The sequence below is a fragment of the Falco punctatus genome (assembly GCF_963210335.1).
Source record: "Falco punctatus genome assembly, chromosome: 7".
In the NCBI taxonomy this organism is placed as follows: domain Eukaryota; kingdom Metazoa; phylum Chordata; class Aves; order Falconiformes; family Falconidae; genus Falco; species Falco punctatus.
The window spans coordinates 2497574-2510907 of record NC_137587.1 but is presented as its reverse complement, the minus strand read 5'-3'; the positions used below and the strand labels follow the sequence as shown (position 1 = coordinate 2510907).

The 13334-nt window shown below is 39.7% G+C and overlaps 1 protein-coding gene across 9 annotated transcripts in view; it reads left to right on the top strand.

Moving 5' to 3' along the window:
• The window catches only part of PHF21A (PHD finger protein 21A), a 132913-nt gene that overhangs the window by 7525 nt on the left and 112054 nt on the right, over positions 1–13334 (top strand). Inside the window, exons 2-3 of one of the 9 annotated variants that reach the window (XM_080395931.1) lie at positions 4793–4922; positions 5000–5210. The exons of 7 other annotated variants lie outside the window; for them this stretch is intronic. The gene's annotated coding sequence lies outside the window, so the exon portion shown is untranslated. Of the gene's footprint in view, positions 1–4792; positions 4923–4999; positions 5220–13334 lie in introns of all 9 variants that reach the window. One more of the 9 variants, XM_080395932.1, reaches the window with a different exon arrangement.

Below are 13334 nucleotides of genomic sequence, written 5' to 3'. Positions count from 1 at the left end.
TGAAGGAAGTCTTCCAACTGCCTATGTGGTTTTGTACAAAGAATATACTAATAATTGCACTAATACCTTGCTTCATCTGTGATTGCAAGTATCCTGCTTGATATTCTGGAAACTTCTAATCTTTCAAGGCGACGTTGTGGATGGCAATGTGGCTGCCCTGTTCTCCTTTCAAACTGCTGCCCAGCTATCATCATGGTGGCTTTCTGGCAAAGCGAAGGGGGATTTGAGCAGCTCTTTACCTGCCAAGATCTCACTTTTCTGCTGTTTCTTGAAGTTGAAGGAAGACGTAGTTGCCTTGTGTAAGAGAGCAGGGGAGCCGGAATGTCCTGCTGGGGGGGTTAGTGACATCATTGCTGGTCTCACACTTGGGTACCAGTGCATCTGGTGCTGGTCGGTGGTCCTCCAGTGTGTTTGAGCTCTCACCACTGCGCTCGAACTCGCACCAAAGGTGAAGTGTTTCTGAAGTAGAGGTAGGGGAATAGTAACCTTCGGAATGCTCGGGGTTTTAAATATCTATAAGAGTTGCATAATTTCACGCAAAATGCTAACTAATAACGTTCAGTGGGGTTTGTGAAAGTTAATGTGGACGTTAATTTGATTTCAATTGTTAGGCCTGTAGCAAATTTAGTACTTGCTGTAGTCTTGTGTGCCTTGTTTTGCAGTTGTCTTCATTTTTAAGCGAGACCAGTCAATTTCTTTGTTCCTCAGTTTGTGCGGGATAGTAACATATAAAAATACTCATATTCAGGTGCCGAACAATGTGAAATAAACCTTCTTGATGTTTTTTGAGAAGTTAGTTAGAGCTCTGGTCTTGCAAAAAGTCATGTGTAGTTTACTTTAAGTCCTGCAGAAGTCAGAGAGAATAGCTGAATGCTTAAAATCGGAACCTGTATAAGCAGCAGTAGGATCAAGACCTCCAGACTTCTGATGTTGGAAAGTAGCTTCTTTGTATTCACAGTAATTAGCTTGTATCTAGGTCTGTGTGGCAAAATTCTTCTTTTAGTAAGTGTCCAGAAATTCCACTCGGTATCAATTTAGCATTCGTATTTGCTTCACAGCTGGGGGGGGGAAGCTAACTAAAAGTTGTTCTCTCCCTCACCTGTACGGTTTATAAATATGACAGATATTTAGGTGGTAATAGCTTATTTGAGGGAGGGAATGTATTTTTGTCATCACTGATGCATTGTACGCACAGTACATTGCTGATACTTCTGTTTAAAATAATACAAAAAGGTAAATCTATACAGATATTAATCTAAAACTTTACATATGCTGTAACTGTAATAGAGTTTGCAAACAGTTAGTAATACAGTTTTCTTTTAAGTGTTTGCAGCCCTTGTGAAGCAAATTCCTGGCAGGACTATTACTGTTAGCTGGAATAGTTACAGTTAGTATATTGGCATGGTTAGAAATGTCGTTGTTGCCCTGTGAGGATGCAATTCCCTTTTGCTGGCTGATGGGGCCTACACAACAGTCAGGAGAAGAAACCAAGATAAATCTAATGTAGTGGAATGATGATGTATCTTGTCCTTCAAGGACATTTTACCCTCTGTGGAGAGCCTGCGACAGTGCCCTTTGTAACGCTCCTGTATCAGAGTATTCTAGATAAGGCACGCAGGTAATAGGGATGTGCAAAAGAGTTTGAAGCATAGTTGTAAAGCAAAAACTCTTCTACAAGTACTTCTTATCTCGTAAGAGCAAATGTGTCCTGATCTGGGAGGAAATCCTGGCCCTGCTCAAGTCAATGGGAAGCTTCCCTGTTGAATTGAGAGTACCAGGATTTCATTCTTTTTTCCCCACAAGGTAGTTTAAAGTGGGTTTTGCAACACTGAAGAACTTGACAAAGTTTGAAGAATCTGGTGTCAGTTTAAGATGCTGCTGCTGGCCCTTGGGGGATCTTGCACTGGGTGCTTTGTCTCCTAGTTTTTTTGCTGTTCCTTTAAAAAGTGGATAATGTTGAGCTCTTGTAATGCTTTGTAAGAACTTGGAATGTATTTATTCAGGGCTTTTGCTTAATTTGCTAAAACAACAAAATTTCGCATGAAAGCCAGAAATTAGTCCTTGGTCTATCTAGAATACTTTCCGTCTCTGTCTCTTCCTTCTTGCCAGTGTGACAAAACTGCCCCGATTGAGATGTTCAGTCAGAAATTTGAATAACCTGGCTTGTGATGGATTAAAAAACAGGGCAAACAAAAAAAAAAAACACCACAAACCAAACCTAACAAAAAACCAGCCCCCCTGCCCCTCCTGAACTAACAAACCTTTTTCATAACTTTATAAAAGGACTACAATGGCCTATATTACTAATAATGAAGCTTTTTGCTAATTTGCTTCTAGTGGGAGCTCCAGACACCTTACTGTTTCACTGCTGCTTAGCTTGCAGTAATTGTCTCTGATAAGCATCTTTATCATGTAAATCTATTGTTGTGTGTAGTCTGAATTTGCTGTATTAAGGATGCTCTTGTCACTGACCCCAAATGGAAAGGATGTGACTACCTGAGCTTCCCTTATTATTCCTGACCAGAATGTACTGTCTGAAAGGGTAAATTGGGAAGTACTGGTGAGGTTTGCGCTGCTTCTGAACGCTGGGTACCTGTCCTTGAGTTAACTGCAGTTCTTCTCCCAGGGAGGAATCCCACTGTACCGTACCCCTTATTTTGTATTCTCAGAGAATCCTGCTGGAATTGGTGGATTTGTCACCATAAAACTTGTTTCAGAATCAGAGACTTGGTTTCCATTTCCCACCTGCATTTGGGCATATTCCACCAGCTCTGCTTTTCCTTTGAATTTCATGCTCTAAAGTAAACACGAAAATCGCCCCCCTTTGCCTTTAATTCTCATCCCTGTATGGCAATTTCTTCTTGGCTTAAAACTCGCAGTGTCTTCTCCCACCTTACTTCTTGCAGGAATTATATTTGGATGCCTGGCTGTTGATGCAGAACGCTAATAGAATGTGCAGTGTTTAATTTAATCAAACGGTTTTTCCTGTGATTATGAGCTGCAGTTTTTGTAGTCAGTCAAAACCTGATGATGTTGGCCTGTTAAATGCATGTTCCAGGTTAGTTCCTCACTGCAGGAACAGTAGCTTCTCAGCTGCAGAGTTGATTAGTTCAGCATAGGTCTATGCCTGTGAATACCGGTACCTCCAGTTGTTGTTTTGCACTGACACTGTCATTGCTGCAAAACTGCAAGAGCGAAAATACTGATCTTTGGTTTGCTCCTTCCTGATGTAGGAAAAACATGTATGATTCCTCAAAACTTGGGGCCTTTTTTCAGATTTCCCTTTTTAACTTAATCTACACTTCTCTGACCATGATTATTTCTGTCAAAAAATGCTGATTTTTTTTTTTTCCTTATGCCAAATACATTGCTAATATAAGGGATGATTTTGTAATCACGTGTATAAGTTGTTTGACTCTAAGGCTTTGGAAAACTTAAAGGAAGGGGACAAGTAGCTGTTAAATCCCTGTTTATTTGTATGTAGAAAGTACTATATACGACATGTCTATATTTTTCTCATAAGTGTATCAGAAACTCCTGTAGCTTCTTCAGAAGCTCTTGCATACCATGGGAAAAGTGGTAAATACTATCTGCATATGTTTTTCTATAATTTTTGCCATTTTCCCACATACGCAGGATACATGTTAAGCCTTCAGCTATGAAACCTTCATTGTGTTACGATTAAATTTTGCTTTGTCAATGCTGCTTTCTGTGCTGTGGTCTTTGGCAGTCCAGTAGGACTCATACAGGCTTCTTAGGGTTCAGGAGTTGCATTAGAAGGGACTTAAAATCACACAGTAAGCTTTCATGTATGTTTCTCTTCCTCATATGGCTTCCCCCCCACACCTTCTGTGTAATAATCAGAGTCTAAATTGAGAGAAGCTGGGATTTTTCTCAAAGGCATTTTTAAAAGGAGGGGGGGGAACCCATCCTGGAAACAACAAGGAGAGGAGCACGTAAAGATGATGTAATGAGAAGCGTGCATGAGAATTTCTCTGTCTGTGGAGGGAGATCTGTTAAAACATCTCTTCTAGCACAGCAATAGGACCATTAAAAATCTGGGAATTAATTTATAGGCAAGAGAGTTTCTTTATAGAGTAACTTTGCAAAGAAGTTACTGTAATGATTTGCACTACACCGATACTGCAGCAGTGCTGTGATTGTAAATGTTACCGTGAGTGTTGGTCTTGATACTACTGTGGCATATGCAGGACTAGTTTTGTGCCCTGCACCGTTTTGGTTCATCTTAGTCTCCACTATTATGGTAAGCCTTCTTGCCACGTGGTGGCTGTCTCCATCTCCTAGGACGCTGTTGGAGCAGGGCTGTTGTGTACATGGAATCAGGAAGTCCCAGGAGAGCAGGTGACGGTTGTGGTTGATATTGGTGTGAGGGCACGTGAGAGAGGAGTGTCTGCAGTGTGAAAGTTGGAAATGATAACGCTTTTCAGTTGATTACAGTAGCCACTAAAAATGGATAAATCTACAGCTTAGTCTTCCGATTTTAAGTAAATCAGTTAAAAATCCAAGGCAATCCCCATGGTAAAAATGTTTTGGATACTTTGTTTTTCTTGTAGCTGAAGTCTGCTTCCTTTGTACATCAGTCTTGCATTCGCATTTTCTTCCACTAAACGCTAATTGTGTACTTTTGTGATTCCATGTTAGATTGGCACAGTGATTGTGTTACGCTGATGTGATATAGCATGTAAATCTTTTTACTTATATTGACTAACCATGGTTTTGAGAAGAAAGGAACTTCTATTAAGTGTACGGTTACTTGAATTCTTCCTTTCAGATTAGTGACTACCATCAGCACTCCCACACTGAGTGTGACTACCCCAGCTCCAAATACCATTCTCCAGATGCTAAAGTTCCCATTTGTGTGCTTTTGAGGAGAAGGAAGGAAAAAGCAAAGCTTTTAAGGGGTAAGGAGGGATATTATGATAAAAGGGGAAGGGAAGACAGGATCTGAGGTTGATACCTGTGCCTGTTACATTTACAGGGAGCAGTGAGAGTGCCAGCTGACTGGAATGTAGGGGAAGGAAGATCAGAGCACATCAGTGCAGTAATTTTGGAGTGCTTCCTGTTGACTTGTTAATACTGCATGGAATTTGGCCCAGGCAATCTGCTGTTGTGAATCAGCATCATTTATTCACTTGAGTATAGGTGTGCCTGTCATTATTTGAGAATCTGCTCCACTTGAGAGATAACAGGTCAGTCTGGTAAGTAGTATTATTCCCATGTTTTGCATTAGAAACTGAGGCAGAGAGAAGTGGATTTATTCTGCATTGTGGTAAATTTATTGAAGACCTTAAGCTAGGAACAGAGGCCCTCACTTGTGTGTTTAATCCAGTAAACTACCTGCTTCCTTCAAGTCCTGAATGTTGCTACCAAAATGAGCCTAAAAGTGATTTACTGATTAAGTACGAGTGGTGTACAAATAAATAGTGCTTGCTCCAAGGGAGGTGAGATTCTTGTAAAACTGGTTGTACAAAATAAATAGGGTAGTTTGTTTTTGACATTTTGGATATATTTTTCTATTACGTTATTTTGGGTTGAAAGAAAAGTAGAGGTTTGAATGGGGATGAGAGACCTTCTGATGCATAGGGGAGATGATGATTAATAAATGTGAATTTGAAATCCAGTGAAATATGAGTTGCATAGGTAAGCAGTGGTGCCAAGAAACAGTCCTGATTCAAGTTCTGCAGAACCTGAAAAAATACAGAAGGAGGATGATGGTGGTGGTTGTTGCTGTTGAATTTTTTTTTTTTTTTTTTTTGGTGGCCACTGTTCTGGCACCCTTACATTGTACTGCAATTAATACAAGAAATTGCCTATTACTGTGTAAGCTTGATTACATTTTTACAGATACTGTTACATGGGCATACATCCTAAATGTATGCAGAGGGTCAGAGTTAAGGTTAGTGCTTACATTTACCAAATTAAAGCATCTCCAGAATGTACTTTGTCTATGACCAGTGTGCGAATGATGTTCCAGTAACTTAGTATAATATCACTGTTTCTGTATTGTACTTTCCAAGTCTGGTGTAAAGGACTTGACATAGCTGGTTGTGTGGACTGGTTCAATGCACAGCAGAAGTAACACTGAGTAACTAGTGTCATCAGTGCTGAAGTCTTAACCACTTGTTAAAACTATTCTGTGTACAGCTGATGTGAGCAGAATTCTCCAGTCTTCCCAAGTGAGTACTGTTTGGGGACAGATATCTTGTTCTGTTAATTTGGACGAATGCTTTTTCCAAGTAGAAAATCAGTAGAGGCAGCAATACCCAAATTTCTGCATCTGTCCCAGCTGGCTGGGTCCAGCATTGCTTCCGCTAACTCTTTTAGTGCCGCTTAATGCAGACACTATATTCCAATGCAAACGTGAAAGGTATGGCTCCCTTTTTTGTTACGTGCCTACTGTAAACAGCTCACTTAAAGGTGTGAGTCTCATGCATAGAACTCCCATGTGATGGATTCTGTGATTATCCATGGCATTAGGTGCATGGGCTTTGGTGGGATTGTTCAATCATGATCTTTTAAATGCGCGTCTTTTGTTCTGTTCTGGAGTATCTCCAGTTACAGCCCTTAATGGCACTGCTTGTGATGTCTGCTGGTGCCTTAGTGTGTGGAGCTCAGGCAGTTTGGCATATGCCCCTCTAATGTTGCATTAGAATTGTTCACGTTTTCAGACGCTGGTTCTGTGTAAGCCTGGATTGACTTTCGGTGGTAAGCTAGTTTAAGTACTGTCTCTTTACTGAAGTATTTTTATGTTGTGACATCTCAACTCTGTAACTGTGGAGACAACTTCAAGGCCAAATACAAGGCAACTTCAGTAACTACCATGTGTCATACTCTACAACGTGACTTCTGTAGTGATCTCTTGATCTGGATGGGTGTAATGAAACTTCCTGGAGTTAACAGTTCAGCGATTGGAATGCTTCTCCTGTTCATGTGCAGTTGGGTCCCGCTTACGTCACCACTGCTTCATGAAATGATGTTTCTAAAATAATTCTGAGGTATGTCGCCTTGGCATTAAAGGTCTGAGATCCAAAGAGAGAGTGTTGACTGGCACTGTGTTTTATGGAGAGAAGACTTTCCGGTTTTGTTCTCTGTGTTGCCAAAGCAGCAGTTCTGCATTGTATGCAAGTGTCAGCGACATGTGAAGTAAACCAAGATGAGAACTGTATTGCAATGGAAAGGTCAGCCTGCATCATCACCGAGGCGATTGGCTTGGAACTACGGGCAAATGGGCATAAATCTGGGGACATCCATACAATTGTCTGGTTCTTCCTCTGTCTCCACGCAGCCTAAGGTGTGAGAAGAGGACTCATCAGACTCATTACCTGTATTGGAATACATCGGAATCAACTGAGCTTTCCTGTGTAGTAGTTGAAGTATCAGCAGATATGGAGGAGAACAGAAACTCCCCTTGAACTTAGGGGGAGAACAAGAGGATAAGCATTTGGGTTTTATTGCGAGCAAAAAATGTGAATGAATCTCGAGAGGTTTCTTGGTACTGCTTGGAGCTCTTTTATACCTTGCTTAGTACTAGAATTTTCTCACAGTGAGAGATGGGGCGCTTCAGAAGAAGACTTTCCAAGTCATGTATCTGGAGACAAATTACACATTGGTGATGCCTTTACTGGTGGGATGGAGGGGAGAAATGTGGCCCCACAGATGATCAGCAGAAGCACCGAAGCATGAATAAACTCAGTGTGCGCACACGTTATGATTAAATCTTCGTACGATTCTGTCAGAGATACCAACAAATTCAACCTGAAACATTCAGCCTATGGCAGCGTGGAGTTAGAAAACATCTAGTAAATCTGAAGTTCCCAACTACAAATAAGAGTGCCAATTTGTTTAAATTGTTAGTTTGTAGTGCTATTTGTTGCCAGTGTAGTTTGCACAAGTGATCTTTAGGATGACAGGGGTATTATATTGCTGTTTTCTTTCAGCAGGACCAATTTCAATGCTATTACTGACCTAGGTAACAAGCCCCTCTCCCAAGACAAAATGAAAGAATCCCAAACCAACCTGTGTGATTCCATAAGCAGAAGGTTATTTAAATAACAAAATTATAAGTATGCCTTATATGAAGTGAAAACCAAAATGTAGTGCAGCCTGAAATTCTTATTTTGTTGTCTTTTTGTGTGACTTAAAAGATGTCTCATGTAAACTGGATCGTGGTCAGCTTCTTTACCAGTGTAACTGAGCAATGATTTTATTGAGGAAATGTCTGCATCGTCACAAAACTGATCACAAAGCTTCTGCTCTTTTTTTATACATTTTTATACTTGCTTCTTCCTGATAAGGATGATAAGCTTTTGGGTACATCCATCTTCACCTTACTGCCTACAGCAGTACTTAATGGTGGTGTATACTGGACACTTGCTTTGTTTCCTAGACCCATTGTAATTTGGGCTCTAGAAAATGAAACTTCTGTGTTTCTTACAGATTGAGACCTGCTTGTTTATCCTACATGGCTTTCAGCTTGGCTATCTTCAAAAGCTCATCTGTCAGAAGAGAAGGAAACTGACAGTGATGAGAAACCAGACATTCACCAAATTGTTTAGGCAGTCTTTCTAGCAGGATGAGCAGTACTTCCTAGCAGAATTCTGTTTGATGTTTGTTCGTTCTGGGCCTCGGCTTGAGGTTATGCATTTTCTGCGATGGCATTACTGCTTCAGCTAGACTTCCTTATTAAAAAAGAGAGCATCCAGTACTGCTCCAGGGTCAGACAGGACCTGATGACTTTGGCAAGTTCAGTTTTCTTGGAGAGGAGTCAGACATTCATCTACATATTCCCTCTGAATCCATTGGTTCAGGAGATCTTTCCTCTGGTCAGCTGGGAGGAAGCCAGATTGTTGCCAATCTTAAACGGGTCTTGGCAGTTTTTCCAGGAAGCATCCATGGCTTATGTTTCGTGCTGCTTTCCAACTTTCTGGGTCTTTCTCGGTTAGGAGAAAGTAACTGCCTGAATCTCCTTGGGTTGACATCCTGATTAGTGAGGGGTTTATAGGAGAATTTTTCAGCGGTGTGGTGAGTTATGAAAAAAAATAAAGCACCACAAGCCCACACCCTTGAATATTTGATCATGTCTTTGTTTATTTCAGTGTTGCATTATATTACACAATAGGCATAAACCAGTTTGATTTCTGCTTCAGAAGTTAACATTTTCTGCCTTTAACATTACATGCTTGAATTATAGCCTGGTTTATTTACCAGAAGAACCAACCTCCAAACCAACCCAAGACGCATACTGGTATGGCTGCTCAATGTGATTAAATATAAGAACTAACATACTGTGCTGGACCAAATGTCCATCTAATCCAGCATCTTGCCTTTATCAGTGGCCAGCAGCAGCAGCTGACTGAACAGCGTAGGAAATGGGTGAATTCTGTCAGCTGCTGAAATATTAACAGTAAATTTCTGACAGACACTTGTTTAGCTGCTGCCTGAGATGGAAGCTGCGTTTGGGCTATTGCACTGTGAATAGCAACACTAAACTATTTATAGGTGAATTTGTTTGCTGCCTTTTTGAACTCGTCTTAATCTGTGACTTCCATGCTGTTGCACAGCAGCAAGTTCTATGCAGTTTAACTGCATTTTCTGTGTGTGTGATGGGTTGATGCGAGAAAAATAGTTTCATTTGTTTTAAACATGCTGCCTAGTTGTCATTCCTCTCCGTACCATTTCTAGCTTTCCCCTTTTTGAGGTGAAGCAGCCAGAATAATGTGCAGTGTGCATCACAGCAGAACGTTCCCTGTTTGTTCTCTGTTCTGTTTCTAATACCTTCTGAGATTTTCTCTGACTTCTTGCTGCTGGGAGTTGAACTGTTTGCTTGCAATAATCCCAAAATGTTTTTCGTAAGTAGTAATGCCTAGTTTAGACTCATCGTTGTATATTTATAGCTAGGGTTATTTTTTTCCTCAGAGTGTGTTACTTTGCACTTGTTGACACAGGACAATAAAATGACGAATGAAAATCAGTCATTCAGTATTATCAGATCCCCTAGAACTCTTTGAAGTTTGCTTTAATTTTAACTATCTGGAATAATGGAAAGCATCAATGTCTGCAACCTCCTTTTTTGCCAGATCAGTTAAAAGTATGTTCACAGACTCAACCCTGATTCTTGTTATGGTAACTTCCCTGCTCTGTGACTGTTTACTTTTTTCTTCATTTTCAGTCTTTCAATGTATTCCTGAGTAGGGGAAGGTCCTTTCGTGGATTTTGCTCTGAGGTGGTGTGGCATGTGCAGATGGGTTCACCTTCCTTTTGTTTGTGATGCAACGTGGTGTATGAACCTTTGGCTGTTCAAGATGTATGTATTCGTATCCCTTTGCTTTTGCTTTGAAGTTGGATGTCCAAAAGCTTAATTTCATTGAGATTGCTATCTATTATGAATACTTAGAAGAGAATGTTCCTCAGAGATGTGATTACTTTTTTATTAAATGGTAGTTTATAAATGGCCAGTGCTTGGTAAGCTTAGTACCATGAATTTTATCACTTCTGGTAGATAGTGGCATTCCCTGCCTCTTTTCAGTTTTTTTCTCTTCCAGTTTATGTAAGTCTGTCTTGCCTTTTTAACCTAGTCTGTCATGTTTTTGTTATGACCAATCATAAGTTTACTTCTTGAATAAATATCAAGAATCTACTGTTATCTCTTTTTGTCATCTTAGTAGAATTTTCATTTTTATTTGAAGCTCAGGTTTGAAAGGCAAAACTTCTCGCTCACCCAGCATTGATCTCAATGAGGAATATTATGATCAGTTTTAAGGCAGTTGGATTGTCAGGCAAAGGGCAGGTGTTAAACTAGGATTAAGCTTTTAAGAATTAACTAGAACATCTCAGTTTCATGATTTTTTTTTTTTTTTTGGCAGGGAGAGTTTGATTTAACTAGTTGAATTTTTAGGCAAGTGGAAACGGACACTTTTTCAGAGAATAAATATTGCTAGAAATTAATGCTTCTTTTGATTATTATGCTTCTACATGTGAATTTACCTTTCTCTTGCTGCTCTACATATTGATTGGGGATTAAATAATTAGACTGGCAGAATAGTACACGTGTTCTTTCTTATCATATCTGAGGGGTAGGAAAAAGGGCTGTGACAGACACTTCTGTCCAGAAGGCTTCTAGCCCAGAGGACAAAAAGACTAATGCTTTGTGTATGAACATGCAGATGTGACATCCAGACTGTAACAATTTGCCTGCTGTAGGAATTGCATTCTACTTCAGCTTTTCTCGGTGTGTACTGTACGAATTTTCAGATGTCTAGAAGGTTTAGATTACTGTTGTGGGAATCAACCCCTTTTCAACTTCCTTGCTCTTTGTGCATTTGGTAATTTGAATTACAACTTTACATTATATTCAGAAGCTCTTAGCATCTTGTGCTCTCCTGTGGGTGCATACTTGTGATGCATCACAAGTTGGGGAAAAAATATTCTTTTAGTAGGTTAGTATTAATCTGTTGTGGAATTTGAACAGTCTCTAGCATACTGTGTGACTGCAGCAGGAACTTAATAACTGCAAAAGGTTTAATTCATAAAAATTACGGTTATCTTGACTGCTTGTGTAAAACCTATGCAGATTTTGTAGAAGTAAGACTGACAGTTTTAGGTGTTGATGAATGAGAAGTCTGAATAGTGTGTTTTGGTTTTACAGCACGTGTAACCTAAGCAGCTGAAGTTTGCTTCTCTGCCTCTACCTGGACAAACCATTGTGTTGTGTATTAGTGAACTTTATTCAGACACTTGTGAAAACATACAAAGCCAAGAAAGGAATACTTGCATTGTTATAAACCAGGTATTATTGATCTGTGTTTGTATTTGGAATACAAGAAATGCTCTTAAAGTTACTTGAGGGGGGCTGTTCAAATGAACGAGTTTTGAAATTGGTAACACGTGCTACTGCTGGTCTCGGGGTCCTTTGACCTGTTCGCTACACGACTGTCCAGTCCTCTTCAGGAAAAAAAAGTAAAAGTACTGCTTAGCACTCTGCCTTCTTCCAGGTCTGGAACATGCAGCACATATGAAAGGATGCTATACAAGCTACTTCGGCACCCCCACCTCCCCCCCCCAACCCTGTCCCAGATATTATGTGCTTGTTAATGCAACTTGAGAAAATAAAGGGCTGCAATAATTGAAATTCTTAATGTTTCTCCAATAGATGATTTGAAAAACATGCCATTTCACACAGGGTAAAATGACAATAGGGACTATTATTCTCTAGGAGTGACTTCTAAGGCATTAAATACCTCTTGGTTTAGAGTTCTGTAACATGTTCGTGTTTGTTTTGGGAACTTAAATATCTTCTGCCTGGTACAAGGATATATGTTTTCTTACAGCAAAGGGATCTGAAAAGGGTGTGGAGCGTAGTGTCCTCCTGCTTTTCTCTCCTTTTAGGGCAGATGTTTCTTGGAAGACAAGGGACTGAAATAAAACTTGTGATTTAGTTCAGGTATATTGTGCAGAATAGGGGGGGGGGAAAACAGCTGCTCAGATTTTGAGATCAGAAAACAAATCTGTAATGGGGAAGAGAAAACAGGTCTTTCCAAGGCGCGTATATAAACCTCTATATAAACTTGTTCTCACTTGTCCATCTTGTTTGTGTTTGTTGGTCTAACAGTGAGTTCTTTAGGACTCAGTCATGAATGTTTTATGTATCAGGTGTTGTCAGGGTTTCCATTGCAATGAGCTAGTTAAATCAGTATTTAAATAATTGTATGTTAAAAAAAATAATTTCATGTACACTGGATTGATTGTCTGGGAAATCTTTTATTTTTTAATTGTTGTGGACCGTTCTCTGGAAGGGGCAAGTTATGGTGTTTTTTTGGGGGATTGATTTTTTTTTTTGTGTGTGTGGATTTTTTTCTTTAAAAAAAAAAGGTACAGTGAAACAGTTTTTGTCTCCAGTATTCAGGTAAAGCATATATTTTTGTACTTACCTCTAAGTGTTACTTAAAGTGGTTTCTTGTGTTTGGTTGTCTTTGGGTTGTGGTGTTTTTTTGTGGGTGGTTTTGGTTTTTTTTTTTTTTTTGATGCAGTGTTCTGATATACGTTTGACCTCCAGAATGTTACCTCTTTTTGCTTGGCCTGTTGTGTTTCCCCAGTAGTTTTGTGTCAGTCTCATGAGACTGTTGCATCAACTACTTTACTCAAAAGATCATTCAGAGTAAAGCTATTAGGAAATGTGGGTTTTATCTCAGTGTTGTTCTATCTTGCCTGGATGAGAAAGTTCATGCTATATAGAGACAACGCTTTACTTCTTATTTTTTTTTTTTTTTTTTTTTTTTTTCCTTCTCCAGAATCTGGGTGTTGCAAAGCTACAAGGT